General features: G+C 40.5%; 1 long non-coding RNA gene across 1 annotated transcript; it reads left to right on the top strand.

The window, feature by feature from the left end:
• Positions 1 to 482: 482 nt before the first annotated feature.
• Positions 483 to 3,831, top strand: LOC148417031 (uncharacterized). Its single transcript, XR_015867056.1, has 3 exons — positions 483 to 620; positions 3,468 to 3,620; positions 3,726 to 3,831. It is a non-coding gene; the product is annotated as an uncharacterized LOC148417031 (long non-coding RNA).
• Positions 3,832 to 21,751: the final 17,920 nt, after the last annotated feature.

The following is a 21,751-nucleotide window of genomic DNA, read 5'->3' on the forward strand; positions in this document are numbered from 1 at the left end:
GTAATACATTTTCAGTTATTTCATAACTATTATTTTGAAACATAAAGAGGAAAACCTTTAAAATCATGCACATGTAGGAACGTTATGAGGCATGATCCATGAAGTATACGCTCCACCAGCAACCATCCTTGACTAAACTGACCCATTATTTCTGAAAGGAGTTATTTGGATGTTTTGGAAATAAAAGTTAATTACTGATTTGGTTTCGTTATACTGTTTACAGTTCAGTTCGGTTGTTCGAAACGAAACATTCAGATTAATATTTGATTTTGGCTTCCATTTCGTCCTATCTATGCTCTCACTCACCTCCTGTCCACTAAAAATGACATCACAATGACAGCGGTCACCAACTCCGTTCCTCGAGGGCACCTATCCAGCATGTTTTCTGTGCAACCCTCCTACGATGCACCTGATTCATATGATGTGCTCATCAGGAAGCACCTGATAATGATCATTTGAATTAGGCGCAACGGAGGAGGGTTGCACGGAGAAAAATTCGGCATAGACATCATGCATCCAAACCCAACAAACAAGTGAGACATGACAGCGGTTTCCTAAGCCCTTTGGCACTGTGATGTCATTTTTAGTGGACAGCAAGGCTCAGCTCAAATCAAAAACAGGTGGATTCTTCTGCTTCATTTATATTCCTCAAACAAAAAAATCAGAATACTGTTAAGACTAGTTGCAGCACATAGAACATGTTATTGTAGGTTTCACTTTTTACTGTACATGTGCTATTAGTATTCCTTTCCTTTCCTAGTCCACTTGATTGGCCATACTTTTCCTATCCTGCCACTTTTCCCATGTTGGCTCTCCCCTCCTGCAGCAATTAGTGGAGACAATCACCGACTAAAAGAACCAGAGATTTATGGCTATGCTCCCTCCATTCCCATTGGTCTATTGTGTGCTGTATTGATCCCCAGCTCATCAAATCACACTCAGCCAGCCACCAAGCTTGTTTGGCGCCACTGCAGCCCCAAAACCTCGCAATTAGCCTAATCGCCACTGTGAATAGGGAGCAGCGGCTGGGTGTGTATCTTGAAGCGTTCATATCTGTTTTTGAGAACTCGACTACTGAGTTTTTGACGTGTGCGATCATCCTAAACCTCTCTTGTCCTTAGTGGGTACTTAAGTGTGTTTAGGTGTGTGAGTCATCGCGCCATTGTAGTCTAACTGGCACCATTTGCAGTCTGGGGGTTGCCGTTACGTCATACGTGTAAAACACACAAGCACAGGTCATGTCTTTTATTTTTGAGGGTTTGAGGAAACAAAATGGGTTGTTACAAGTTAAAACGGGCAACTTAAAGAAATAACAAGACGCAATAGAGCTAATGCAGAGTATGCTACTGTTTTCCTCTATTGTATGGACAATTTTGAAGTTGAACTTTGATTTGTTACAATCACACAGTTTGGCCTCAATGGAGTAATTACTAGTGGGACAAAGTGTTTTATTTATGATTTACAAATAGCAACAATTCTATTAGCCCAGTATGCGTGTTATAAAATTGAACTCCAATTGAAAAACATCGTGTGTTTTATGGGCCTGTGTTATAAACAAGGGTCTGAAACGTTTTATTGACTGAACCGATTGATGGAGAGAGCAATAAAGTAGTTCAAGTAGTTTATCAATTACGTGCAGATTGATTGAATGAAATGAAATCATCTGCTCTGAATAAATACATGCAAATGATGCCTCTGCTCAAGAAGGTGGAAGATTTTTTTTTCAGACTATACTGTATTTCAAGAGCAATTGTATACATATGCATAGTGATATTTGCCATCATTTCTTTGCAATCAATATTCTTGATAAATGGTGCATGGACATGAGTCCTGTTAACCATTCGGCGCTATTGAAGCTTATTGACAGTGAAGTTGGCTTTCATGAACAAAAGGGAACTACAGTATATCGAAATATGAGCATCCATTTGTGATAAATGAGCCATAAGTCCGGTTTGGTCGCATGGGGACACGGTGTGGAGGCCAGGCCGGTGGCGCTGCATTGTCAGCGTGCCATGAGGGGATACAGTCAAGAGATTTAAGTGCTAACAGGGTCAGAGTAAAAATATTGGAGTATGCAGTCCAAATGCAATCACTGCTATGGTGATACACTTGAAAATGAGTCAGACCAACAAACTAAACGTGATGTCACTATTATAACTCTGAGAGTCATTCCCAACGGAACATTATTGACCTTTATTTGTCCCCTTTGGATTTGTTGGCTCGAAAATTCATAATTGTATATGCTTTCTATAAGGGTGCACTGAAATTATCATTTTTGGCCAAAAAAAAAAAATATTTATATCTATTTTTTTCCGAATTGCCTTGCAGCAGCCAATCTGCTTTGGGAACTGACTGAACACCACTAGCAGCATCCTGCCTGGGTCACTTTGAAATCAGACTCCTTAATATGGCTGTGAATATTATTCTTGTTCAGTGTTTTAACACCTGTTGAAAGAGGAACAAATTTTAATGTGCTCCAGCTTTTTTGTGGTAAATACTAAAATATTTATAGGAAAAAAAAACAAGGTTTGTTTGTTATTTTGATTAATTGACATACCAACCAATAGATGGAAGACAGAAGCTTAGTTATTTGATTAGGTATTGTCAGCATAAGTGACAAGATGGACCGTTTTGTGTAGTTAAGTAAAATATCAAATTCTTCTTAATGTCAGCTTTCATAGATTGTTAGAAAATACACATTGCTTTGACATTTTCAATTATTAAGGTTTAGTGCACTGACAGACTTTTTTTTCTTTCTGAGTTTGAAATGCCTGACTGCGTTTGAATGCACCAAATGCACCACATACATAGTTAGCAGCTAGTGCTAGCGTTGGCCATTTGACCACGGAATTGATTAGTGGTTCATCAGGATCTTTATTTTTTTTAAAATTTTAATGGTGTTGCAGTACTTTTTTCTCTGGATATTCTTTACAGTAGTTGCCTCCCAAGCCACGAACGACCCTTTCCTTTCTTTTGTGTACTTGTGTGAAATTAGGCTTGCTTTCAGACATATTGTGTCTGTTCTAATTGTTGTTCAAGACAAAAACAAAAATTACCAAAAACAAAAATATCATGCAATTTTATCCCGAAAAGTGCTTGGTGTCCGAAGGTTTATTGGATCCCCACGTTCTATTTTTATGTGATAAAAGCACATACAATACATGGATAGCATTCCCTTAATCTTTTCGTTAACTGATCTTTATAGTAGATTGTAGAGAAATATTGTCACATGTATAGCACAAAACCACACAGTGAAATTCTTACTCTGTTCACCTCAGCGAACAGAAGACGGCAGCCATGGTGGGCGCCATCATGCTAGCAAAATAACTGGCAAATGTCATACTATAGTACTGTATGTATAGTACAGTACTGTACTTAACCAGAGTATAGTATAATAAAGCAATCTAATCACAAGTAACTTCCTCTGTTTACTCCTGCTTTGATTGACAATGCCTGTCTTGTTCTAGGTTGCTTGGGAGACGCCAGAGGAGGAATTTGCTCGCTTCATGGCCGAATACAAAGGCGAAGACGGGCATGACATTTTTGACTAGCTGAAGGAGGCCGTGCAGCACGAGAGCATCAAGAGGCCCAAGTGGAACGAGAGGGCCATGGACAGCCTGGTAAACACATTGTCAACGTATTCTGGCTAACTGAACATGAGGTATAAGTCAGCTGGCCTTTTGTCATTTTCCTATAACGTTCTTGTTGTGCTGTGTGCCCATCAGAGGGCGTTCCCAGACAAGGTATCCAAATAACGGTGCTCGAGGATTTCAATCTAGGCTCTGGTCTTGCTGTGAGGAATTTGCATGTACTCCCCTGCGGTTTTTCTGCAGGTAGGCCAGATTCCACCTACATTCCAAAAACATGCTTGTTGGTTTAATTGAAGACTCGACATTGTCCATAGGTGAGAATAATTATGTGTTCAGGATGTACCCCGTGTTTGCCCAAAAGACTGTTGGGCTGGGCTCCAACACTGGTGACGATAAGCAACAGAGGAAATGGATATCAATTTTGAGGAGCGTCGACGATTGCAACACTTGCAGTAAAGGAGCTGTCAAAGCAGTCAGTAGGTGGCAGCAATGGCTCACAAAGCAATTGTGTAAACCGATTCAGACTGTGGCCGATTGAACCGGACCCAGAGTAAATGAGTTAAAAAAAATGCACCTTTGCTGACACGATTGTTAAACAACATAGCAATGTTCTTTTAAAAAATTTAAAACGTTTTTTACACCCACATGCACATGTTCTTCCTAATTTACATATTGAAAGCAAACCACTTTTACAAGAATAACGTAATTTATCTTTCATTTTTAACACAAAATAGTAAACAGTATTTTTCTTACGTTGTTTTATTTTTTTTTTGTTTCATCAGAGTCAATATTTTACAGTTTCTCTACTAAATCAGTGGCTACGGTGGTTGTGCCATGTTGAAATGTGTCATGTTGTCACAATCTGGGTGAAAATTCAGCTCCTTAGTGTCTTTCCTTTTTGGTAGGAAATGCCATTGATATAAAGAGCAAAGATTTGGAGAAAATACCACACAAGGGTTAATGACAGATTGCCTTAGTCCTTAAATGCACCAAAAATCCACATAACACTTCCTGCAGCCTGTTTTTTTTGTTTTTATATATATAACATTACTACCAATTACAAACACGCTGCAACTGTTGCAACTGTAAAATGTTACAGTTGATCAAGGCAAGGAAGTTTGGTCTTTCTATGTTTGGTTTGCTTGAGCAGGACAGGCAATTGTCTTCCGAAACACACACAAGCTTTTATTAGTTCTTTCACCCATGGCCATGTCCTTTAAGAGCAAGATCTAAAGTTCATAGTTTGTCTAATTATACATGGATCCAGTGTAATGTTAACAGCTCTTGCAGACAGCTATACAAAGTCATTGACAAGCACGCCCAAAACAGACATATTTGCAGGTAGAACAACCCTTAAACCCACACATACTTGGGAATGTCGGGACCCGCCTTGCTTTGCAAGTAAATCCCAAATTTTGTCAGTTTTGACAATCTCAATTCCCCAAACCAAATCCTACACAGCAACAGATGTGGGAATGTAGTTGGAATTTCTCATGTGTTGCACAGGTTTGAATAATAACGCAACACGCCCATGCACACTTCTTCACAGGGTGTTAAAAAAGAAGAGGAAAACTTGTCAATGAATTTTCTTTTTTGAAACGTTGCTTTTAGCTCTCAGTGTCACTTTTTGCACCATAGCCCTAAGTTATAGAAAGAGTATTTTTTCCTGGACCTAAAATGTTTCACCTTCTTGAACATGTCAGGGAAATGGTTGAGTGGCAGTTATGGGTCATTAGCTGTCTGACACTTGTTCTGCTGAGGACTTTGTGTACATGTGTAAGGCGGTCTGTGGGCTCCATCAGTCCCGTCTCAACTGCGTCTGGCGGATGGGCTGGCTCATTGACATGGCCCAAAGCACAATGGTTTCTTGGAGCAAACGGCAAAAGTCTGCGGAAACATTTGACTTCTATTCTTTTAAGTATATTAGCAGGTTGGAGCTCTGTTTATGTTTGGCATATTTGCCACATAGCTAGATATTTCCAACAGCATCAGTGAATCCGTCAAAAAGCAGTAGAGGATATCACCCATTACAGTAATCATTGTCTTCAAAATTAACCAGTATTTTTTTGACTGCTGGCTGTGGACAGAACAGTCATCTGTATGTACTAGGACTTGGATTTGAAAAATGTATTTGTACTTAAACGCGGAAAATCATGGAACCCTGAAATTCTGGAACTCGACCCAAATTCTTTGGAAAAACAAGCATCTGCATAGTGAGAATCCAAAGATTTAACTCCTCATAAACTAAGTTTTGCGCTTATTTTCTGGTGTTTTTTTTTTTTATTAATGCCACGATAGAAATATAAATTAATGACATCAAACAGATTAAGTGCAATGGTGACCAAAGATCCAGAAATATAATTTTTTGTACCTAGTGGTAGTTTAATGAAAAAACAGGTGTCTGCTCTTATTGCTCAGGACAATATGGCCAAAACAACAAGTTAATGCATGTCTACTAACTTTTGACTATCCTTGCTCATCGCCCTGAGCCAGAGTTTTAGTCTATTCGTGCCTTCTGATGTCAAATGAAAGAATCCAAAATTTCAGTCTTCTACCTCAGTTTATGAGTTACAGCCCTTAAAGTCTGTATGCCACGCCCACGTTTTCGATCCAAGAACTGCATTTTCTTTTAATGTAGGCACAGACATGTAAACTAAATATGTTAAGTAGTCTATGGTCCCAAGATCTGCTTTTCCAGCATTCAAGCTTTATGTTTTTAAAGTGCTACTAGACATACGGGACAGTGTGCTGCCTATCAAGACGCTGTATCGTAGTCAAAACCAAACGTTATGAGAAAGTTATCTAATCCTTCAAAATAAACTGCATTGCTATGCTTTAATTTTTATGTCCGTCCCGGAAGCATAGTCATAACAACACTCAACCAACTCGATAATCTTTATTTCCCTGTGTGAGCAGGCTCCGATGTGAGCAACAGGGTGCTGTTCTGAAATCAATCACATTCCCACGGTGTCGTTTGGAAATGAAGTTCAAACTGTCAATTCAAGACAGAAAAAATAACAATAATGAAGCGATGACTGACCTTCCTGTTTTTCTTGTTTGACTTTTTAATTTTTTTTTTTTTTTTTCTAAGTGCAATGTCAAGTGAGCGACCAAAACACAATACCGGCAGTACATTTGACATGCCAAGCCTGGTGGTTAGGGACGAAATGGCCAAAGATTGGTCGGGACTGCAAGTTGTTTCCAACGCAGTGTTGTGCCTTTCTTACTCAATTGCATTGGGACACTTACTCAATTATTGCCTCACGTTTTTTTCAATTATTTATTTTTATACCAATAATATTGAAATGACTAAAATTCCAAGCGCACTTCAGACCTAAACTCTGACCCGAACAGTGGCCTCTTTCAACCCAGTAAAAACCGCGACATCATCCATCATTCGTCCATCACTCGGTCCCTAGCTGTTAGACCGGCTTTGTCAAAATCTCTCCAATTGCGTCTGTATTCCTCATGAAAAGCAGGCATCACCTTTATCCGACTACCTCCTGATATGAACACGAGGGGAGGAATAAAGGCGGTAGAGAAAGGAGTCAGGAGGAAGAATAAACACACTTAACAAAGGCAGAAATCTGCTCCTCGGGCAGTTTGCTGTTTAAGCTCTATTTGCCCCTACTTGCAGAAAGGCCCGCGACATCTCAGGTTGCAAATAGGGGTCAGGTGTGTGCATTAGTGTGTGAGAGCGCCAAAGCAGTGCTAATCAGAGGTTCAAACTACAATGCACGAGGCGTGTGTGCGCGCGTGTATGCGCGCTAGTGAGCGTGTGCCAGACCAGCTGTATGGCACCTTGCCTCCGCTGGAGCAAGGCCCAGGCTCTAACGTGCAAGCACAGGCCTCTTCGGAGCCCCGCTGGGATGCCGCTTGGCTGTTTAGCTGCACCTCATCGGAATTAGAGTTTGTGCATATTGCGTTGGAAATCGCTCGCGCAAAAGTGCTCACATGAGCACATGTTCCCAGAATCACTACTTCCAAATGAAGTGTGAGATGTCACGTTCATCACTGTAAGATGCTTGAGAAAGTGTGCAAGTGCGGACTTAAATCATCGATTTGGAGGGAGATGACATTTGGAGCAAGTTTGGCATTCTTAACTTTTTTTTTTTTTTAAACCTGTATCTGTGATCCTCATTGTCTCTCATGCTTGGTATCTGTAAGGCTTACGTTTTATGTTGTAAGTAATTTATGTTCAAGTGACACAGATTGGATATGTGTCATGGTAGCATATGACACAACTGGAATCGGATATGCTCAGATTAGATCTGGCCCCGTCCCAGAGTGGATACAAATCCAATACGTATTGAATATCTGCCAATGTGAGTGCAGTGCGCTATCTGATATTCCCCTTGAAGAGAACTCTTGTAAAACAAAACAAAAAATCTCTGCAATGATATACAGGCTAAAGGACATCAATGAGTTTTCGTTTTTTTCATGACTCTTTACTTTGTAGATTCTCACTTCGGGCATCCAAACTATGAATAAACATGTAGAGTTATACACTAAAACAAAATAAGGTGAAATAACTGAAAACACATTTTATATTCTAGCTTCTTCAAAATTGCTTTTGATTGATTACTTCTTTACACAGTTACAGTTGACCTAAAGTATTAATTGTAAGTTATAGTTCGTACTTATTTACATAAAGTGAGTAGAACTTAATCCATTTAGTACCAGCCACTTTAGAGCTTTCCTTGCCAAAACTATGGAAAAAATATAAATGAGGACCTGGGATTGAATGTCTGGACTCTTGAAAAAACTTAAAAATGTGTCTCTAGGATTAAATGAGTTAATGGGAAAGAGGAAGAATCCAGAAACCCTCTGGTTGTCTGGGCATGTACGCAGGAATGCTTTCTCTGCCTTTCGTTTCATCTCCTCCTCCACGTTGGAGCAGCCACCTCCAGAGTGATTAACGAAGCCTCAAAGTGCTCGTCTGTTCTCATCGGCTTGAAATGATAACGCTCGATGATCATCTGGAGGTGCTGCGTGCAACTTCTAAAGCAGAAGTAGCAGAAGTGTCCTTTTGGACAGGAAGCTCCAAAACCACATTTGAGTCCTGTCAAATCAATAGCTGCTCAGTGTGAATGTTTGCCTTATTCGATTGCCACAGTGTTCCAACACACAGGTAATTTTACGACGTCATTGCTAGCACCTGGTGTGGCGCATACCGACATGATCCAAATGGAATGACTCAGAACAGGGTGCCAGAAATGTGACTGGCACATTCATCACTATTCCGTGTATTTGACCTAAAGAACATTTCCTACCAAAAAAAGAAAAAGACATCATTTATCATGTCATCGTCATGTGTGCTTATCTTCAGATGCAGCTCATCTGCATTGTTGTGCATTTCAAACATTTAACGACGTAACGAACGATAAAAAACAATTTCAGCTATTCATATGCGTACTGAGTTATGCCCCCCACGAATTGTTTAACTTAGTCGTATTTTGTGGGTATTCACTTGTGTAGGTGGAGGTTTACAACAGGATCTGCATATAAAGTTGACCTGTCAGCATCGCATCATAGAGTACGTGCAGTTTTCAGGAACATTTCAGTGAGGCCGGTTAAACCCATCAGTCCTTGAGTTGCATCTGAATTTCCATCATTGCTGCAATTCTTTTTTTTTTTAAGCGGCAATTCTAAAAATATAACACACAGCTTTTGACCCTTTTATTCTCAGCCCTTTCTAGCTTTAGCGCAATAGCGCTATCTGCTCTGTGGCTGACCTCGAGCTTTAACCTATTCGGACCTACGCATGTCTCTCCTCATCTTCGGCTGCCCTTTGCCAAGAATCTGTTTTCTAGATAAGCCGAGCAAGTAGGAGGCTGATTCATTGCTCTGTCATTGACATGGTGTTCAGTCTATCATCACTGCTCTTTTTTGGTCTATGTCTTTCTTGAACTGCTTTTTACACCGCAACAATCCACTTTTAGTAACAAATCAAGCCTCGTCTGGAGGAAAAAGGGAGCTTTCTGTTTGTTACATTAAGAGATTGTTTTACAAACGGTGGAAAGAGCAGGATGTTTAACCGTTCCAGGTCTTCAGCTACACCGTGACCTTGGCACTCATATGATGTAAAGTTTAGACGTGCTTGATGACAAGTCGTGTCTTGAATTTCATACTGCGTTTCTAGTGGCCATACTGTGATATGCTGCTGTTGTTGTTGTCAGTATTCTGGAGGATAAAGAAGTCTCAACCTTGGCACCTGATTGACTGTTGAAATTCTTCAGTTTCTTTACTATTGCTTGAATTTCACCTCCAGTCAGAAAGAGAACAGTGAGCATCAATCTCGAAAGAGGATTTACTTTATTTTCACCTCTGGGTAAGCTGTGAGCCTCACCGTCCTTCATTTTGTTGTTCCTTTCTTCGGTCCAGTGAATGCTTGACCAGCAGGGCCATGCGGTGGAAAAAGAATGCTTAAAAAATGTAGATTGACCTTTAATTCACCTCCCCCAGAAGGAGTTTGAAGTGTGTTTGAAGTGCTGACATGGAAACAAACAAATGGTTTATTAAGAAAAACTGGATGCAAACATGCATTAAAGCAAGCTTTTAAAAGCCGAGGAATCATATTTGACTCGACAACATCGAAATGAAAAGCGCATACTCCTCCCTCACGGTGCAATGTAAAACTGCTGAGATTAATTAAATGAAACGCAGACATTCATCTGATTTCACTTTCACGGTGCAATGTAAAAGTACTTATTTTAATTCAATAAAAAAAATGAAGGAAAACCTGATTTATATCATTATCGCTGGCTCACTGGTCCTTAATCCAGTTGTCTACGGGCAGTAGGCGGTAGATATCCTGAACTGGTTGCCAGCCAATTGTAGGACACAAGGGTAAACAACCGTTGAGGAACTCAATCGGACCCAAGGACAATTTAGAGTGTCCAATACATCTATCATCCACCAGAAGCTGGAGTGCCCACAGAGGACCCACGTGGGCACGGGTAGAACATGCAAACTCCTCATGGAGGAGGCCTGAGCAAGCTAGAATTGAACTTGGGACTGAACTGAGAGGCCGGCATGCTAACCACTCCGGCAACGTGCTGTCATGTATGAATGTCTGCAGAAATGATAACATTTATAAAATTATAATCATAGAACACTTAAGAGGACTTTAGAAGCGCCTCTAGAAAATCAATGGATGGTATTGAACATAGTGAAATCTGTGGTTAAATTAACATTCAGTGATTTCACAGTGATCTCAAATTGAAAGCACAGTCAATATTTTGAGTTTGTATTGGCCAAAAACTAAAATAATTAAGGTTTATTGCACGGTTAACTGTATTATCTACATCGTTTCAATAATTCAGCATTAAAAAAAAAAAAGCAGACATGATTGTGTGACTTCAAGATGTGCCCCAAAAAAAAAAAAGCACGTTATTAATGTTGACTTTTTCCATTACAACTGGAGTAGTTAAATGAGTAGTTCAATATATAAAGTAAGACTGCTTATTTAAAATTTTAAAATGTACTTAAGAAAGACCTATTTTCTTTTGAAAACAAGTACCAAATTTGTTAAGTGAAAACCTTAAAATGTCGTTTTTTAAAGCAAATAAGATCAAGCAAAAAAATATGCTGTCTTTTTTCAATTTTAAATAAAGACAAACATTGTTCTTTATATCACATAAAAACACACTTCCAATTAGGTGGCAAAACTAGGTGATATTTTTATGCTAAACAGAGTGGTCACAATCTGCAAAATGTAACTATCAAAGTAACTTGTGATTCAACTTAGTCCGTTTTTCAAGCAGGTAAAATAATTAAGGTACTTTTTCCAAGGTAACTGTAGCAGCACGGGCTGACAGCCAAACTTGCTAGCAAGGAGCGGAGACTCATACGGACGGCATCACTGATAGCAGGTCCGGCTGCCATTCATCTCCCATTCAATGAGCGTCATTTTCTTGCTCATAATCTAACAAATCGGAGCCAGTCTAGCAATTTTCAGTGAGTCATGATTTTCAGATAGATTTGGGAAAATTGCAAGACTGTATCAATACTGATACCTTTGACTGGAAAATTGCGAGACTGACTCAGATTCGTCAGAGTATGACTGGAGAGAATGGCACACATTGATGAATTTCAGCCAACGTGTGATCTTGTGTTTTGTTTCCGCCCCCCTGCTGGCAGGTATGCCTTTCCATATGTTGTCTGGACAAATATGTTTACTGAGCTTTTATAGGCTTCTTTTGATCCAACCAGCAACACCAAAATTTGAAGACATGCATTTTTTTTCTTTTTTCTTTTCTTTATAACGCGTATATGTTTCCCTCCCAGCACAATAGGAAAGCTTTAAGATCTACCTTCTTTTGGCCATTTGGCTGGGGTAATTACAGGTCAATTAACAGCTTTCTGGCGCAGCTCTCCTTCTGCTGCGCTCAAGCCATAGTAGGCTTAGCAGACCCTACAGAGTGAACGAGATATCATTTCACGTGGAGATCAAGCGGCGAGAAGTTCTTGAAAGAAAGGATTGAGCTTCCCTCTCTTTTTGTCAATGTGCGAGAAATCCCTCCACCCACAGCAGCCCACACAACTCCCAGCATCTTAAAAAAAGGGGCCTCCGGGATGGAAGCCAGAGGATTATGGGAATATTCATGACGAGATAAAGGGACGAGCGATTGAATGACTGTGTTTTGGGGCTCATCTCTTAAGTAAACAGGAATCTAAATGGAGTTTTAGATCTAGACTGCTACTGCCATGGAGGAACAGCAATGGTGACTCTGTCCGCTGTGTTTAGTTGCCTTCCCACTATACCAAAAAGAAAGCCTTGTTGTGGACCAGAATATATTTTTCTTACCGTTTTTTTATTAGCTATTCGTGACAGACACCATTGACTTGCACCTGTGGACTTCAACTGTCTTAAAGACCACAAGAGAATGATAGCTAGATTTATATGTGGTCATTTTATTTTTGTGATAGGTGGTTGTTCACATTCAAGAATGTTACAACAGATCACTGGACAAGTAAGCAACAGGTCTTGTACCGATTAGCCACGCTGAATGGGCTTTTTTAATGTCGTCTTCCTCACTGGCAAAAAAATTCTTGGCTTGTTTCAGTGCTGTCACTATCGAATCTTTAAAAAATCGATTAACCTTTTTTTAGTCTACTAAGGCTGAATGTGAGGTGTTTTTATCCCCCTTCTTTACATATGAAGTTTTAGACAGCAGCAAAATTTCCCTATACCAACTGTTAGCAATCATTAGCATTAGCACACTAGCAATTACATTTAAGGTCAACGAGCACTAACTACCATATAGTTGAGACGTACATCAATTTGTACGAACAGACGATGCTTCAACAATATGGCTTAAGTAAACTTCTTCCCCTTCTTGTTCTTCTATTTCTTTTTCTACACCTTATTATTTTTCCACTTTTATTCCTTCTACTTTTTCTCCTTCTGTAGCAGCAGACCGAGCAGGTTAAATGCCTGACTGCCCCGGACTGTTTAACATTCGAACACCTAAAATCGAGCCACTATACATTGTTTTATAGTTATATTCTCAGATATTACAATACTCATGCTATTATTAGTTGGGAATGTCTTTAATGACAATCCTAACAAACTACTGAAGTAGTATGTGACAAGACCGTCTTTGCAATAATTTGCAATAATCTTTGCAATAATTCACCATTATTTTAGTTTTTTCATCCTTTTTTTTTTAATCTGAAATGATCACGAACTTGTATTGCCTTTTTTGGGGGGAGTTGTACTCTATTGCCACCATTGCGACACTGTTTACATGCTGTGTACATCTGCAAGAAAGGTGCGTGGAGAAAACAGTGGCGCAAATCATGGTTCCACCTGAGCTTCGACACGTGATTTTACCTGACTTATTTTTGTCGACTACCTGATTTGGTCAACTTTTTCCCCCCAACCCGAGTGCACTCTTTACATGTTTTGAAAACCCTTGCCTACCCTGAGTACCCTTCAACAACATTGTTTTTGTAAAATTTGGAGAAGTGTTTTAACATGCATGATTCTTTAAATATACACCGAGATGATAGTATGAAGTAAAATTTCTTTTTATTGTTGTGATTACTTTTGCCATATGCTAAAAAAAAAATATCCCAGATATGGTGGGCAATGACAGAATTTGTGTGAATTTGAGTCATGAACCTGAATCGAATAAATGGTGTAACAAGTGGATGGTTGAATCTTGAGAACACTGCTATAAACGTGAAAGATATGGCAGATATGGCAGATCTCCTTCAAGTTGCTACATCTCATCAACATCCGAATTCTTGGCCAAATATAATGGTAACTTCCTCAAAAAAGAAGATTCTGGTTAACGATGGCGAGGAAGTTGAATGCAGTCTTTACTGTTCACTTATTGTCACGCTATTGCCTACCGTCCCTTTGTGAGTCAAATTCTTTCTAAATTGACCCTCCCACAAGATTGGGATAGGGCTCAGGTTAGGTTGTCTTCCAGTAAACTACAGAGGAAGTGTCCAACATCATTAGTGGATTAGTGTCTGGTTTCATTTCGGTTGTCTTCATACCTTAATCAAATCTCCCACCCATCACATCCCAGTGGGGGAATAAAACCTTTTGTTTTCGCTACCTAGAATCCCTCAAGTCTAATTTCTTACACCCTCAAGTGATTAACTTCTCTGGCCAACTGGTAACATGCAAATGCATTCTTATTTTCCGCACTAAGCAGCCCACGAGGCAGCGTCGCACCGTTATCGTCAGCCACATCTGAACAAGTTAAGCTTTGAAGCCTGAGCGGGGGGCTTTCCCATGTTTTGATGATCCCGCAGTCGGCAGCCTACTTTCCTTACACCTCCTAAAGTCCTTTTCATCCCTGTGGACAGATGTTGGTAATCCTGCTCTGATTGGCCCGGATAGAGTTATGTCGTCCTGCGGTCACACTCGGATCACGCGCTGTCGCGCTTGAGCCCAGCCTGCGGAGGCCCGCGTGCCACAGTGGCGGCGCTCAGGTCATGTTTCATTCTAGCCCACACCTGTTCCTTTGACTTATCAGCGTGCCCCCACACAGGCCCCCTTAATGCCTCCATTAGGTGTCGTAATCTCTCCCTAATTCCCTGCCACCTTGTCTGACTGCGTTAATAGACAATTAAAGGTTGGGATTCTGAATTTTTTTTTCATCCGTGTACAGTGTGAAAAAGAAGGGGGGTTACATCTGACGGAGTGTTCACAATTCATTTGGCCACCCGTGTTGAGGGCAATGCTGTTTTGGAGCTTAAAAACCCATCTGGAGATGTATGTTTGTGTAAATGACACAATGCTGTCTTTGTAAATGCTGGCCGTGTGTGTGTGTTCAGTTTGAACATTCATGTCCTAGCCAAAATGGTAATTGAGGAATGCAGCTGGAGTATTTTTCGCAAAGGGGCCCACTCACCACAAAAGATGATTTTTTTTTTTTTTTTTTTTGATACACAGAGGGTGGCAGTCGGGTGCTTTGCATTTATGCGGTGGGCTAAACTTGAGCTGCTTCTGTGGTAAGTTCCTTCTTACAAAGCTTGCATATCACTCTAAAGGTGCAATTGGAATGTTTTTAAAGATAATTGTTCCATTCAGCGGACAAACGATTCACACATGCGCTTTCATTATCACGTCTTCCTTCTGATACTGAACTTGTCCTTCCACCTACAATTAGAGATAATGCCAAATATAATGACATCTAATCAGTGTTCATTTAAGGGTGTGATTGACCTCCGTTTTCCAAACCCCATCAACTCAAGCACAACAAGCCCGATGCATTAAAAACTCATCATCATACAGCAAGCAAAAAGATAGAGATTAAAAAACAATAATGCTTCACAAGTGATAATAATTGATTGATGGTAATGAATTTGTTATTCCTACAATCCTACAATCTGAATACCAAAATACTCTATGGCTGTAGCCCTACTGTAAACGTGTCATTTCCTTCTAAGCTTTGTCACTCCAATGATTAAAATGATGTATCTTGATATATTACATGGTGGAGTTAATTGTTTTAATTTGATTTGATACACTCGCATCCTTGAAGCAAAACAAACAAAAAAGATTTTGCAGTTCAAAACGGTCCTTGTTACACCCACAATATAGCGCCCGTCTTGTATTGTAATATGATTTTGTGTAGTTTTTATTAGGTCCAATAACGTCTGACCACATGTCCAAGTCCTTCCTCAAAAAAACATATTTAGATGTGATTCCATTTTCAGCTCTTGTTATTCAGCACTCCACATCTGTGCTACTGTTTCAGCGGAGGGGCGGGGTACTCTCATCTCTCCTAACAAGCGTGCGCTTTTCATCTGTTAGGAAAAAGATCCTTTAGCAGCCGCGCTCCTTCAAAGGTTCTGCACACAAGTCGTGGTGAGATTCGGTTTCACTGCAAAGCACGTGCATACTTGTCACCTCTGTCGTGACCTGAAATGGACACTTAGGACAGTGTCGCCTTAAGGTCCAAACCACAATGATTAATCTTCTCGCCGTGGACAGTTTGTGCTTTTGTTGTCATCCGGCCCCCTCGTTGGAGAACAATCCACTGAAGGTTTCCTAAAGATCGCATGTGGCCAAACGACCGGTGCCAGTTTGCTCATGGAAGTTGCTTGTTTGAGTTTGTGCTCCGGGCAGATCAAGGGAGATTAGCCGAGGGTGATACGGGAGTAGAAGCGCCAGCCAGGCACAAGACCGCGAGTTGCATTACCAGCTCGAGTCTGACTTTCTTCAGCCTCTGTTTAATCAGCGATTAAGCGCGCTTTACACTGCTGGCTCATCTCGTGTGACAGTACATGAGAATGAAGGGCCCGCTTGTTCTGCGCATTATCTGGACAATAGGAGTGTCATAGTGAGTGGAAATGACTGTTTTTCCAGTAACGTCCCCCTTCTCGCTTTCATGGGAAATGTTGTTGTTATGCTATCTCCTTTTGACCATTGCCCGCCGGTTACATACCAGCACATGCTTTGATGTGGCCTTCTCAGCATGGGAAAGACTGCACGTGCAAGTCTTCATCACCGTCATATGATGTGAATGGAGGGCTGCCTTAAGGTTTGATGGTCTCTGTCAGCATGGACCATCTGCTGTTTTGGTGAGAAGAGATGGAATCTCTACCTGGAGGGGAGAAAAAAAACGCACTGTCGGTCGCAGACTACTCTTGAACTCATTCACTGCCACTGACGGTTATAGACGTTGAAGATCCGTTTTTACTGCGCACCCTGTGAATGAGCCTTCCACTACAAATTGCTGACATTTAAAATGCGTCACTAGCTGTAGATAAATAATATTGCAATTTCGCATCATTCACTGCCATTGACGAGAATAGGCATCAAACTTCCATTTTTTACAGAGCTGGCAATGAATGGGTTTGAGACCTTCTCCAATCTTTGTCTTTACTGAGTGTTAGTTATACATCACCAGTCAAACGTTTGGTAATATCCTCAAATTTAATGTTTCTTATTATCACATCTATAAATGTCTACATTGCAGATTAATAATAAAGTCATTGGTGTCATTGGTGCCTATCCCAGCTGTCTATGGGCAGTAGGCAGGGCACACCCTAAACTGGTTGCCAGCCAATTGCAGGGCACACAGGGCTGAACGTCCATTCATCCACCCAATTTAGAGTGCCCAATGCACCTGCCATGCATGTTTTTGGAGTGTGGGAGGACATCATAATGCCTGGGAAGAACCCACCCAGCCTTGGGGAGAACATGTGAACTCCACACAAGAAGGCCTGAGCCAGCTGGAATTGAAATGTGAACTTGGGACGTGCTAACAGCTCTGTTACTGAGACACCCGCTAACTACAACAAGCATCATAAAATAGAACAAGTTTTGGGACACTACACTCCGAAACTAAACTCATAGGAATATACTCACCAGTTTTGCACTTCTTGTTTTTTAAGTGAATTTTGTGACGTGGACTGATTTTTAGATCACCATTGTGCATTTTCTTGTCGATAGCTTGAATTTGTTGACCTCAGTGAGTGCGAGAATGTCACTTTGAAGGTATTTCCAAACTTTTGATTGGTATATTGTTTTGCGGTGTGTCTTGATAAAGGCACAGAGAGAATAGTTTAACTTTGTATTTTAGAAAATATGACATCAACGGCCAAGCTTTGAAGGCATTCTAAACTTATTTTGCAATCTTTTGTCTATAATTATTTTGAAAACTACATAGATTGGATTCTTGCTTGTGAGCATCACATGACCAATTTCTCATTAACATGCCTCTTCTGTGTGTGACAATTTAGCTGCAGTGTGTTGTTCAGAAGGAAAAGTGTCTAATTACTATGTAGCAGTCGCAAAAAGAAAAGGGGAAGGGAAAGGGGGGGGTCGAAAGTCAACCTCCGTCAGTTTGCCTTTGTGCTATCACACGACCACGTTCTGGAGGCAGGGAGGCATACCGGGACACACTAAGCGCCATTAGCATCTGCAAAGGCCGTCACGTTGACTAATAGCCAGCGCCACAACGGCATACTAGTTGAGTTTGTGTTTCTGCCTCAATCCCCTTTATGCCGGACACACAAAAGCAGCCGGGCCAGACCTGTCAAATGTGCCGCAGCGACGGATGCGCACAAAGCATCATTTCTAGTCTTTCTTCCCAATAAAAAGAGCCCGTCTTGTTCATTTTTTTTTCCAAATCCCCCACATTACCACACAGACACATTTTGTATTGTGGACGAGGGCGTGGCACTGGTCAGCGCACGATGACAAGTGTGACTGCGTCTTGGGAACGAAGGCAATAAATAGTGAGGAGGGCTGATTTTGGACATTAGCAGCAATGTGTGCATTTGTTTGCCTTCTTGTTGGACACACCAGCTTTGTTCTCCTCCTCTCTTATGGAGATCTTAATTGAGCTTGTGGGGCGGGAAGATGCTCTGGCAAGCACATCAACACTTGTCACTGTGGTTAACCCATGATGAGTCTGATACCATCTTCAGATTAGTTCAACAGTTTTCCCAACAATGCTTCTTCACAACTTAATGTAATCTCATTAGGACAGGTTTTGATTGATTTTGCTTCATGATGAGCTCCTCTTCGGTCCAGTAAGAATTTTGAGTCTTGTAGGTACAGTGAACCCCCAGGTGACGGCGTCGCTAGCTTACGTTCTTTTTTTCACATTACGAAGTGGAATCCTAAGTTTATTCCTTCCTTGTTACAGCATTTTTCCCCCTCTAAGACATCAACGATTACAAAATTCAAACTTGGCGGTCGGTATGCGTATGATTGTGCGAGTCACACCGAGCTCGTACATCTCTAGGGTCTGTGTCCCTAAAATGCTGGTCTGCTGAAGATTTAATCTTGTGTAAGTGCTTACAATATCATATTTATTGCGCATTTTCGTGCTCATTTCAAACTTGAATTGGTTAGCTCTGTGTTCCAATATTACTAGTGATGTTAAAGGGAGAAGTAAGAAGATGATTAGTATGGAAACGATGCTGGAGATAATCAAATACGAAGAAGGCTAGGCTAGGCTACCCTCGCGAGGGAATATATCTGTGACTAGCTCAAGTCACATCATTCCAAAAGTAAATAAAATGTCATTGTTCCTTGTACATATTTTTTATTTATGATGTTTAATTATATACATGTATTTAATATATAAGTAGTTTATACTATACTATTTTGTTACTAATTTTTAATATCTATTGTTACGAGTGGGGTCACTCGGGGTCTTGCTCTCTGTTGTGTTTCTTTTTTTTCCCTGTGTCTCCTGCCATCTTCTGTTTAGGTGTGCCCCAGCAGTGCACTAATTGGTCAGCTCCAAGAAAGGCCCACGATTGGCTGCTGCTGATTGGAGGTCGCACACCTGCCGTATATTAAGAGGAGACGGCAGACAACCCGAGTCTCTCCTTCGCTTCCAACCAGCCACGCATTTGTACCAAATTGTTGTGAAACTGAGCAGTAGGGGTGAATCGCCGTTTTTGTTGTACATTTTCTTTCCTCCTGTTTTTGGAGCTAGGGAGGTAAGTTTATTGTCTTTTTGTTGTTTTGTTTGCTAGGTTAGTTTGGTTATTGCAGAGATCGTTTTGTTTGTTATTTTGGCCTTGGTTCACCCTGAGTTAATTGCTCCACTCTTTTAGTAACCCTTTTGTAAATAAATGTATCTTTTGTTTTCCAAACCTTTGGGTTATTGGCTGGCTGCTTGGGAGTTGGGGAAGGCGCGGCCCATTACGCATGTTATGTCCTAGACCCTAGACTGGGACGTAACACTATATACAATTTTGATATTTCTACCTGGGGTTTTGCACACATTAGCTAATTATCATAGGTTTCTATTGCCCGCCATACAACAGTTTCGCTGCGTTTATGTGGGTCTGAAGTTGCTGTCATTGAAAAAATAAACATTGGAGGAGAGCTGACTAACATCTAAATTTAAGTTAAAAAAAAATTGACTTCCAAAAAAATTATAAAATTTGGTCATTCATTATTAAGTGGATTTTTTTTTAATTTGACCTTTTGTGACCTTCTCACCAATTTTTTTCTTAAAAAATATTTTTCTATTTTTGTCCACATAGCAAAATACTCAGTAGAAGCGGCTTTGCTGGAGAAATACAGGCTGCTCATATTTCTTTCAGATCATCTGTAGAGTGATGTTTTTTTAATGGTTTTCCAATAGAAGAAATATATAGTAAAATATTGGCATACCAGACAAAGACAGTTTATAATCTTTGAAACAATAACTAGGCCAACCACCATAGCGAACACCCGCTAAATGAATTTTGATATACTAGCTCAGTTACTGCTGAAAGATTATCTGAAAAAAAAGTGACTCTTCTGTTTCTGTTTACGTTTGCCAAGCAAATTGCTCAATTTTATCAAAAAGCTTTATATTAAAAATTTTGACATCTCGTGAGACATCTTGTCTCTATGAATATGCGTCTCATCTCTTGATTTTGCTGTTATTAATATGGTAATAAAAGGGAGAGCACTTTTCCTGTTCTAAATGTTAATTTTGCTCAATAAAATGAAAACTTTGAAAACGGGAAAATGTATATCAGGCAATATTTTATATGACAAATGAAACATCTCGCTAGACACATTGTCTCATGGGATCCGTGCCTCATCTTTACACTGCTGTTTTTGATACTATATTAAAAGGGAGAACGTTTCCCCTTTCTAGCAGCATTGTCATACTTCGCTTTCGGTGAGATGAGAATAACACCAGCAACTCCCAAGTACTTCTTGTCCAAACCGTACAGGAAGTCAAGTGACCCTTTGCCATGTAGAGGCCACTACATTTGGCCAATGCTAGACACTTGTCCGCACTTCAGTCAGCGCCGTCCCATCCAAACAAAGGATGGAAATGTAAACAGTCACCTCCCGCATGAATCTTATCTGAGCCCCGAGTCCAAATCGCGCTTCTCGCCTCGGTCCGACAAAACGTCTACTGTCCCGGGGGCCTCCTCCTTTTCCAGAGCGCCGTCACAATTGCCCTTTGTGTTCATTATGTCCGTGCCTTCTTTCCATTACGCTGTGGGGTCCGTTCCGTTGAATTGGGCCCGTGGGGATTTTAGCCAAGTCATAGAGGTTACTGACCTTTGTTTGTCCCCCCCCCCAACACACACGCACACACACAGCGAAGGTTGTTATTGTGTGTGAGAGCTATAAATTATGAGCAGATTTAAAACTTCAAGTTGATGGAAGCGTGAATTCTTAGGTGGTCCAGTATACGTTAATATATGCGTGCGTGTTCGTGCGTGTGCCCTTAGACGACGACTGCGTGATCTCATCCGTTCAAGAATTCTCAAGATGACCTAAGCGTCGCCCCGCACGAGACGTCACAAATGAATCGGTCTTTTGTGACATGGTGAAACATCCCCCTGATGCGCTGTCTGCATTTTGTGACTCATCTCTGATCGTGCTAATCTTTTACACACACAGGCAAATGCTAGACTGCGATTCCGATGATACGGAATGTATGTCAGGTTTTTTTTGGGAGGGGTGGTCTAATATTTAATTTTAGTCCCTATTTAATATTAGTGCAGAAATATGCAAAGGTCATTAAAACAAGGAAAGAAAGTACAATTAATCTTTTCTTTTCAATATACATTTTTTTTGTTTGTTTTTGTTGTGTTTTTGCTTTGTATTCTAATGTAATTCTGCAGAGACAAAAGAAGAGATGAAGATGAGACATATGGAAAGAAAATTAATGGCATAGTATCATGCATCGTGCATAATCATTATGGGTCCACTT

Source organism: Hippichthys cyanospilos, chromosome 10 (genome assembly GCF_059441005.1).
Source record: "Hippichthys cyanospilos isolate Australia breed blue-spotted pipefish chromosome 10, RoL_Hcya_1.0, whole genome shotgun sequence".
Lineage (NCBI taxonomy): Eukaryota > Metazoa > Chordata > Actinopteri > Syngnathiformes > Syngnathidae > Hippichthys > Hippichthys cyanospilos.